This window comes from Mytilus galloprovincialis, chromosome 1, assembly GCF_965363235.1.
Source record: "Mytilus galloprovincialis chromosome 1, xbMytGall1.hap1.1, whole genome shotgun sequence".
Lineage (NCBI taxonomy): Eukaryota > Metazoa > Mollusca > Bivalvia > Mytilida > Mytilidae > Mytilus > Mytilus galloprovincialis.
The window spans coordinates 60,981,422-60,990,629 of record NC_134838.1 but is presented as its reverse complement, the minus strand read 5'-3'; the positions used below and the strand labels follow the sequence as shown (position 1 = coordinate 60,990,629).

Genomic DNA, 9,208 nt, shown 5'->3' with positions numbered 1-9,208 from the left:
CTGCTCCCTTCTTACGAAATGACCTACCGAATAAGACTATGCACCAAGATTGTAGTAACATGAGCAGCACGACGCGTGCCATATGTGATGCAACTGAGATCACCTCAAGCTTTTTTGAGGTTCGTTTTGCTTAGTCTTTATGTTGTGTCTTGTGTATTTTTTTTTTTTTTTTTGTCTTTTTCTTGTTTAGCTATGGTGTCGTCAGTTTATTTTCGATCTATGAGTTTAAACGTCCCTATGAAAATGAAATAGTAAAGAACATTGTTAATAGCTCAGTATTTATTTCATTCTGCTACATTTTGATAGAGCCATTCCAAAAAATTAACAATGGCAGAAATTAGTTGATTGTTCGCATCGCCAACCTGTTGGACAAATACCATATTCATTGCAATCACTTGGTCTATAACAGGCTGAAAAAGGAAAATCTTGAAAAATAAGCCCCACACTGATACTCATTCTAGTGGTAAGCAAATATGTACGCAAAGGTTCTATTTCATATAGTAATTAATATTTTTACATATTTCAAGGTTTTAAAGTTTTTCAAAACAATATCGGAATGAAAATATTCAACTGTGTCTATGTTTGGTTATAGGCAGCATAAAAACTGTGGCGACTGTCTTGTTAGAACAAATCTGTATGCTACTTTGATTATGATGATTCATATTTATCTTACATGTATATGTATTTAGAAATAAAATCGAAAAAAAATCAGATATAAAAGTTTAAGATGTCATTTAGATAAAAATATAGTGATTTCTGGTTGAACTCAATACAATAAAATTAAAATTAAGAAAATAGAAACCGAAATATAAAATACTAAAATGTCACGGTACTTTTCCCAAATTTATGTATTTGGTTTTGATGTTATATTGGTTATTCTCATCGGATTTTGTCTGATGCTTAGTCCGTTGCTGTGTGTGTTAGATTTTAATGTTGTGTCGTTGTTCTCCTCTAATATTTAATGCGTTTCCCTCAGTTTTAGTTTGTTACCCCGATTTTGTTTTTTGTCCATAGATTTATGAGTTTTGAACAGCGGTATACTACTGTTGCCTTTATTTACACTTAAATGTTCCGTTTTTACCGAAAAACGTAATTTATTACTAGATGTTTTACAGTTAATTAGCTCAAACGCTTGAAACGTTCTTTGAAATCGTCCAAATCGGCTTATTATAAGAAACGTCCTAGAACGCTCACTAGTACCAACATAGTGCGCAACGTCTATTTATTTGCTTGACGCTCAGTGCCTATAGTGATTTGTGTCACGAAGTAATATACCACACCACTTCTTTCAAGTCCTTTTAAACCATAGCAGATTTAAGGATGACCTTTATTAAAAAAAAAGTTAAAACACAAAAATACTGAACTCCGAGGAAAATTCATTCATTTATTTAGTGTGTCTGTTTAGTTAACGCATCAATGTAAATATAACGGAATTTGATGAGACTGTAATCAAACTGAGAGGGTTAGCGCTATAAAACAAGGTTTAATCCACATTTTTCTACATTTGAAACTGCCTGTACCAAGTCAGGAATATGACAGTTCTTGTCAATTCGTTTTTGATGCGTTTTGTTATTTGATTTTGCCATGTGATTATGGACTTTCCGAATCGATTTTCCTCTAAGTTCAGTATTTTTATGATTTTACTTTTTTCAAAAAGGAAAGTCCCAAATCAAATGGCAAATTAAAAAGATCAAACACATCAAACGAATGGATAACAACTGTCATATTCCTGACTTGATACAGGCATTAATACTTCCTTTAAATACAATAATAATCATGTTAATCAGCTCAAAATTAGAAACATATCGATGTCTCAAATGTGTGTGTTTGCTTCGCATCACGGTGCGTAGCTACTAGATTTAGTCGTTATACACGCCATCTTGAAATAATTACTTGTAGATTCTGATTGATTGCCTAAAGATGCGACTGAGATATAGCAACAGCTATTGCTTTAAATGAGATAAAGAATTACAGAATTTTCTCGTCTCAGGATAAGACATAAAAGCCAGAAAATTAACTATGTGTATATCAGTTTTGATCAACTGTTATTGATCCGTGTTCGTTTTATTATGCATATATTGCACACAGAAATTCAATATTCACATAATTATACGTCTTTATTTGCTTTGTTTAATAATCTGCAATACGCATGATTTGTGTTTCTAAACAATGTTCGTATACAATGTTTTAAAAAATGCAGATTATCTGTATTTTATAACTTCTGCCAATCTGGGCAAACCTCTACAGAGGCACACCTCCAAAGTCATGTCTATTTGTATTTTTTTTTTTAATTTTCAACAAGTAAAGTGAACAAAATTTTAAAAGTATGGGTGTATAACGCACACTCTTAAAGTAGAATAGCACCATTTTCACTGAAACTAATTATTTATTGCATTTGATATCGATTTAAATACTTAAACCAACAACCACATGCATAAACATTACATTAAACCAGGATAGAGCGAAGCAGTCCATAGTTTTTTTTTAATTTTTTTAGAAAGCTTGAGCTTGTCCCTATTTAATGTCAAGCGTTATTCCAAAATTCGGTCATTACTCAAAGTTGGCGACCTTTAACTGTAAGCATGACGCTTTCACTGGATATTCAATGTCGATAAAGTCAATTTTGATCCGAATATAGAAATATAGAATGCGTTATTTGTTACAACCTTTAAACTTATTTTGACAGCTAATTATTTCACGACCAAAACACAACAGATTGGATATCTTTTATTGTCCTAATGCCTACGTCCTTTCTATCGTTATCACAAGTTTTTTTTTTAATATGGCAGTCCAGGAAATTATTTGTTAACACTTTGAAAGTGCGACATACCTTACATTAATTAATTGCATGTTTGCCTGGGAAATACACGAATTGAGCTCGCTTATTCTAAAACACGTGTCGAGCTACGCATGAATAACTGCAGTTTTTATGGCAATTTAGAGTGACTATTACAAAGCTTTACCAAATAATAAATGCTAAAAGTGAGTGAAGGGGATTTGATAAAGAAAGAAACCAATCAGAATCCTTCGTCAATCTATTTTTGCATCTTCACTGTACATATATAGTATTGGTTGAAAAAGAATGACGAAAGATACCAAAGGGACAGTCAAACTCAGAAATCTAAAATAAACAGACAACACCATGGCTAAAAATGAAAAAGACAAACAGACAAACAATAGAACACATGACACAACATAGAAAACTAAAGAACACGAACCCCACCAAAACTAAGGGTGATCTCAGGTGTTCCGGAAGGGTAAGCAGATCCTGCTCCACATGTGGCACCCGTCGTGTTGTTTATGTGATAACAAATCCGGTAAATAGTCTAATTCGGTAGGTCATATTCATGAAAGGGAAGGGGATTGTAGTTAAGACGTAAGGAACATATCCGATATCATTTGTGAAACGGTTATTGAAGTTGTTAGAAGTTTGTACTTGCTTTATTATGTGTATAGGAAGAACAATACAAGTACAATTTCCAACAAGTTCGTGATAGTATCATTTTTCAGGAAGACATGTTTAGGTTACGTGTATCTAGTGTCATTGAAAGACACAAATGAATGAAAAACCGCAACGTATTTCTAAGGAAAATTAATTTAGTTTCGGTATTTTTTTCGTCTTTGGTGTCTTAAATTCATTTCTGTTAATCGTTGTGATTGTACTTCCCATGATCACAATGCTTGTGAAAATGTCTTACGTGACCGATCACGGAAAAACGTTGACTAATAAAACATTAAGCATCTTCTACAACTTCAATATTACTTCTTTTTGGGTCTTTTTGTTTTGTTAAATTGTTTAAATTATATTAGAATAAATTATATAATTGAGCATTTCTGTTTTTATCAGAAAAGGAGATACGGGTTTTAAGACGACAACGCAACCCCAACAACACAACAAAAACTATCTTTAATACCTACCAGGAACACCAGGCACGTGATAACAATCACATATTCCGTTTAAGCATTCCACTCGCCTAAATGGTGGACACTGCAAATAACCTGTACAGTCGCTTTTCTGAGAACAATGTCTATCAGTAAGACAATTACCTGTTGGGGAATAACATACAACAATGTAAGTGATAAAATATAATAAACTTGCGACAAAAATCGTACTTTACTTATAAAGAGTATGTTCTATCTGACATACATATAACGCATTTGTAATGTTCCTTATCAACTTCACAAATAATACATGATGGTCTTGAAATATCGATTCTAGTTGCTGATGTTGTTTATCATTTTTATAACGTGTAACGGTGGTTTTTTTTTTGTCTTTATATATTTTAACCTTTTTGTGTAGTCTATTGGTCGTTATATCCTTTTGCGTGACTCGGTATTTGTACATCCCACCAATTTGTTATTGTGCTGTGGTCATGTTTTGCATTCTTGTTTTCATTTATGCTTGTTTTCTATGTCTATAAAGTTTCTACGAACAATTTTGTTTTTCTTTGTTACCATAGTAGTTTGTTTTAATAGTGTTACGATAATAAAATTATGTTGACTGTGGTACCCTAATTTTCGAGATTTATATTTATTGTGTCTGTTTGGTGTGCTTAACATTGTTGTTAATGTAATGGAATTTTGTTCTACTTTCATGCAAGCGAGAGGTTTATCTTGCTTTAAAACCAGATGTAATGCACCGTTTTGTACATTATAAGACAATTCCTGCACCAAGTATGGAACATGTGAGTTGTTACCATTCGTTCGGTGCGTTTGAGCTTTTGATTTTGCTATTTGTTAAATAACATTCTGTTTTGAATTTTCCTAGAAGTTAGGTATTTATGTCAATTCATTTTTTTCCTGTAATGTTAATCTACATTGTATGAATTTTAGATTTTTTTATTAACCATGGTAAACGGGAGATAATTCAATTTCAATCATGTACAAGATTTATCGACAGTTACATATGAATTGAGTGTGTGTGGTATCGCTGTTTACAAATGTATTGAGTGCGTAAGGTTTCGCAAATCAAAAATGAATTGAGTGTGTGTAGTATCGCCAATTAATTATCAACCGGTTCTTCAAATGTAGTTATTAAACTCACAGTTGTCCGCTAAAAAAAATACCCTCCCCTTACTAAACTATTTTTTGCCGAATTTTGTTTTTATGTTTGGGAAATATTTACCTTGAATTAAAGTTGTAACAATATGAAATACAAATTAAAACAAATATCATTTTTCTTTTATTATTGAAATATGAACGGGATATTTCAGAACAATGTTTAAGAACGTGAATAACAGATATTACCATCTTTCTCAAATGTTACAATTAAAACATTTCAAAGACAATACACTAAACATTTGTTTATGTTTCAATGCTATCTTATTACAATGTTTTCAGAAGGACGTCTATATGACTTAAAGAACAAATTTTAAAATGCACTCCAAGCAATTTTCTGTTATCTCTTTCACCGTGTAGAACGCCACATGCGGGGTGTCGGCTATGTTTGACATGGGGTGGCAATTTTGAAGCGACGAAAAAGTAACAAGGTAAGTTCAAGCATCAAAATTTCTTATTTTTAGAACTCTCAGTACCATACAATGTATTGCACGGAAGGAACCGCAACATCATTTATTTCCTGAAAGCAGAAGCAGTCGTTTTCAGTGCTCAGTTTTCTCAAACACCTCGCCCTAGTTTTCCGTGTTGCAGATTTTGAGGCTTTATATGCAAATTTCGGTATAAAAAACTACTTTACACAGCTACCCTCCGTATCATTTATATAGAATTGTATTCCTCTCATTGACTTATACCAAATACCAGTTTCTTAGTTAAATTGATTGGTTTTAAAACTGTTATTCATCAAAATATAAAGTGTCGCTCGGGGTGTCAGATTTTGCGTCGCAAGGGGTAGAGGCCCTTTCATAAAAAAAGAATACATTTTCTTATAAATCGATCTCTATCTGATACTTTTTAATTCAAACACACCTACACTGTTATGATGACAAATTACAAACTTAAGGTATGTCATTTGGTCCATATTTTAGTCTTTTAAGTAATGTGGATTTTTATTGATAGACATAGCAAATAAAGCCTCAAAGTAGAAAAATAATTGGATATGAATAGAAGTGTAATGTTGTTTGTTTTATATCATACCTTTGAAATACAAAAATATTGACAAATGGACTTAAGAATATGAAATTTACACGTATGAATGAAGAAGGGTGTACCCGATTAATTATCAAATCATTAATGATTTAAATTGAGTTGAATAGGAATACACTTAATCAAATGCTATGAACATATAAATCTTTTAATCTTTCCATGATATGTTTTTCAATTTCGTAAATGCAAATGTATATTCGAGATCGTAAATGATTTTATATAATTTTTATTTAGTCACTGTATCAGTTTATTTTCACAAACTGATCGACGCCCAAATAGATTAGTTGTTGTTTAGACACTATGTAAATGCATAAACGTATATATTTTTTTAAAGGAATGGAACGAGAAGGATTTGAAATAGACCACGAAGAGGAGGTTGGCGAGCAGTTTGTTTGTCATGTGTGTGCCAAAAGATATAAGCACGAGTCATCCCTCAATAAGCACCTAAAGATACATAACGGAGAGGAGCACCCTTGTATGCAAATGAATGAAATCAAAAGCACATGTTTTATACACAGGCACTTGTCTCAGAAAAAAATTTCCTATATACATTAAGGTATATAGGAAATTTTTTTTCTGAGACAAGTGCCTGTGGTTTTATAAGACCAAAAACAGGCAAAATGAAAAACCCTTATTTTTTCATGGTAAAGAAGATGTGAATGAAATCAAAAGCATATATTTATACTTTTTGGACCTTTTGGATTATAGCTCTTCATCTTTTATATAAGCTTTGGAGTTCAAATATTTTGGCCACGAGCATAACTGAAGAGACATGTATTATCGAAATGGGCATCTGGTGCAACAAAATTGGTATGGTTAATTTTATTGAGACCAAAAACAGGCAAAATGAAAAATCCTTGTTTTGTCATGGTATAGTAGATGTGTTTGAAATAAAATGTATCATATGAAGACTAATTTACATGCAAATATGTATTTTTTTATGACAAGCCTCTACCCCTTGCGACGCAAAATCTGACACCCTGAGCGACACTTTATATTTTGATGAATAACAGTTTTAAAACCAATTAATTTTAACTAAGAAACTGGTATTTGCTATAAGTCAATGATAGGAATACAATTCTATATAAATGATACGGAGGGTAGCTGTGTAAAGTAGTTTTTTATACCGAAATTTGCATATAAAGCCTCAAAATCTGCAACACGGAAAACTAAGGCGAGGTGTTTGAGAAAACTGAGCACTGAAAACGACTGCTTCTGCTTTCAGGAAATAAATTATGTTGCGGTTCCTTCCGTGCAATACATTATATGGTACTGAGAGTTCTAAAAATAAGAAATTTTGATGCTTGAACTTACCTTGTTACTTTTTCGTCGCTTCAAAATTGCCACCCCATGTCAAACATAGCCGACACCCCGCATGTGGCGTTCTACACGGTGTCTTTTTATCATAAGAAAGAACCTAAACGTTTTAATGCATATCATAACATAGAAAAAAAAAAGGAAAGAAACAAACCTATTATGAGACTCAGAAATATAATCCTTAACATTTCAAAAGTTGTCGACAATGAGATAAGACCAGGTTATAAATAGTTAAGTATATATAGTACACCATCGTAATACTCAAACGCAGTTAATGTAAGGCTATTTCAAAATGTACAAATAATCATTATGTACTAAATTTAAGACAAATTTGTTTTATTTGTCTTTGATTATCGATCGACGGACAAGTAAAACTGAAGTCCGTGAAGTGTGTATCTTCTGCTTTTCAACGTAAAGCACGACATCTTATTTGGGTGTAAAAAGAGGAAAACTGGTTGACTCGATATCTACGTAATGTTTAAGGAAAGGTGGCTTGTATCCCTTGTATACCCTTAAAAATGTTTCAACTATGATTACTAAGGGCGAACGCACAAAATTAATTTCTAATACATTGGCTCGTAGTATTCAATGACATGACTCCTATACGTGTACCTTAGTATAATCCTTTTTTTCTTTTAGTGAAGCAAAATTTCCTTTTAACTTAAGTTAAATTTCAAATGTTCAGCTGTCTTTTATATTAATATTATACCGGCAAACTTGAGATAATACATTTTTTTAAGCTTGTTCATGTCTGTACAAGTATATATTTTATAATTTATATCCTCCCTTTTTGGCGTTGTTCAATTCAGTTTTCTAGGTTTTGTTTTATGTACTTTTGCTGATTTTTTATTCTTGTTTATGCCATGGCGTTGTCGGTTTATTTTCGACTAAGTTAAAATACCCCTTTGATATATCTGTCGACTCTCTTAAACTTTATAAAAATTAAGTGAAAGATATAATCATTTTAACAGAAACATATTTTATATTATTATTGTATTAATATTTGGACGCATTGTTATTTACTAGTAGTTATAAGTGAAAGGAAAACACACAATATTTATATTTTTTAGTCAAATGTCAAAGGGGTTCATATAGAATAAGTCTTACTCAATAAATTCATATAGATACCAGGATTTTAATTGTGTGCATCAAATACGCGTTTCGTCAACAAAAGTCTTATCCAGTGCGCTCGAATTAAAAAATGTCAAAAGGCTCAATAAAGAACGACGTTGAAGAGCATTGAGGACCAAATATTCCGAAAGACTTTGTTAAATATAGCTATGGTTATTTATTTCTGGAGGTAGGTCATACTTAGTATTTAAATAAAATTCAAATAAAAAATTTGTTTACAGTAAATTAATAATGATGACCATATCAAAAATTATTCATGTCAACACAGAAACGCTGCCTACTGGGAAGGTTATATCCACGAGTGGTGATAAATAAATTCATCATAGATACCAAGATTGGAATATTTACAACAGACGTCTACAAAAGACTCATCAGTGACGTTCGAATCAGAAAGTAAAACATAACGTCAAATAAAGTACGATGTTGAAAAGCATTTGGGACCAAAAGTTCCGTTAGATTTTACCAAATGCATGTGCAGAGGAGTTATTTCTATATGTTACGTTACAATGCTGAGATATGATAAACATCATCTTTAGTCATGTTAGTGGTAGATATAGACTAGTTAGATGCTGACTCTCAAAACAAATAGTAAAATGTTTTTTTTTTATTGTTTTGTGTCACAACCAAAGGAAGTGTTTCACTCTAGAGAAATAATCTT

The 9,208-nt window shown here is 31.9% G+C and overlaps 1 long non-coding RNA gene across 1 annotated transcript; it reads right to left on the bottom strand.

Annotated features, from left to right (window-relative positions):
• Window positions 1–261: 261 nt before the first annotated feature.
• LOC143083920 (uncharacterized) lies at window positions 262–7,681 on the bottom strand. Its single transcript, XR_012980950.1, has 3 exons — window positions 7,574–7,681; window positions 3,919–4,047; window positions 262–410 (listed from the first exon to the last, which is right to left on the bottom strand). It is a non-coding gene; the product is annotated as an uncharacterized LOC143083920 (long non-coding RNA).
• Window positions 7,682–9,208: the final 1,527 nt, after the last annotated feature.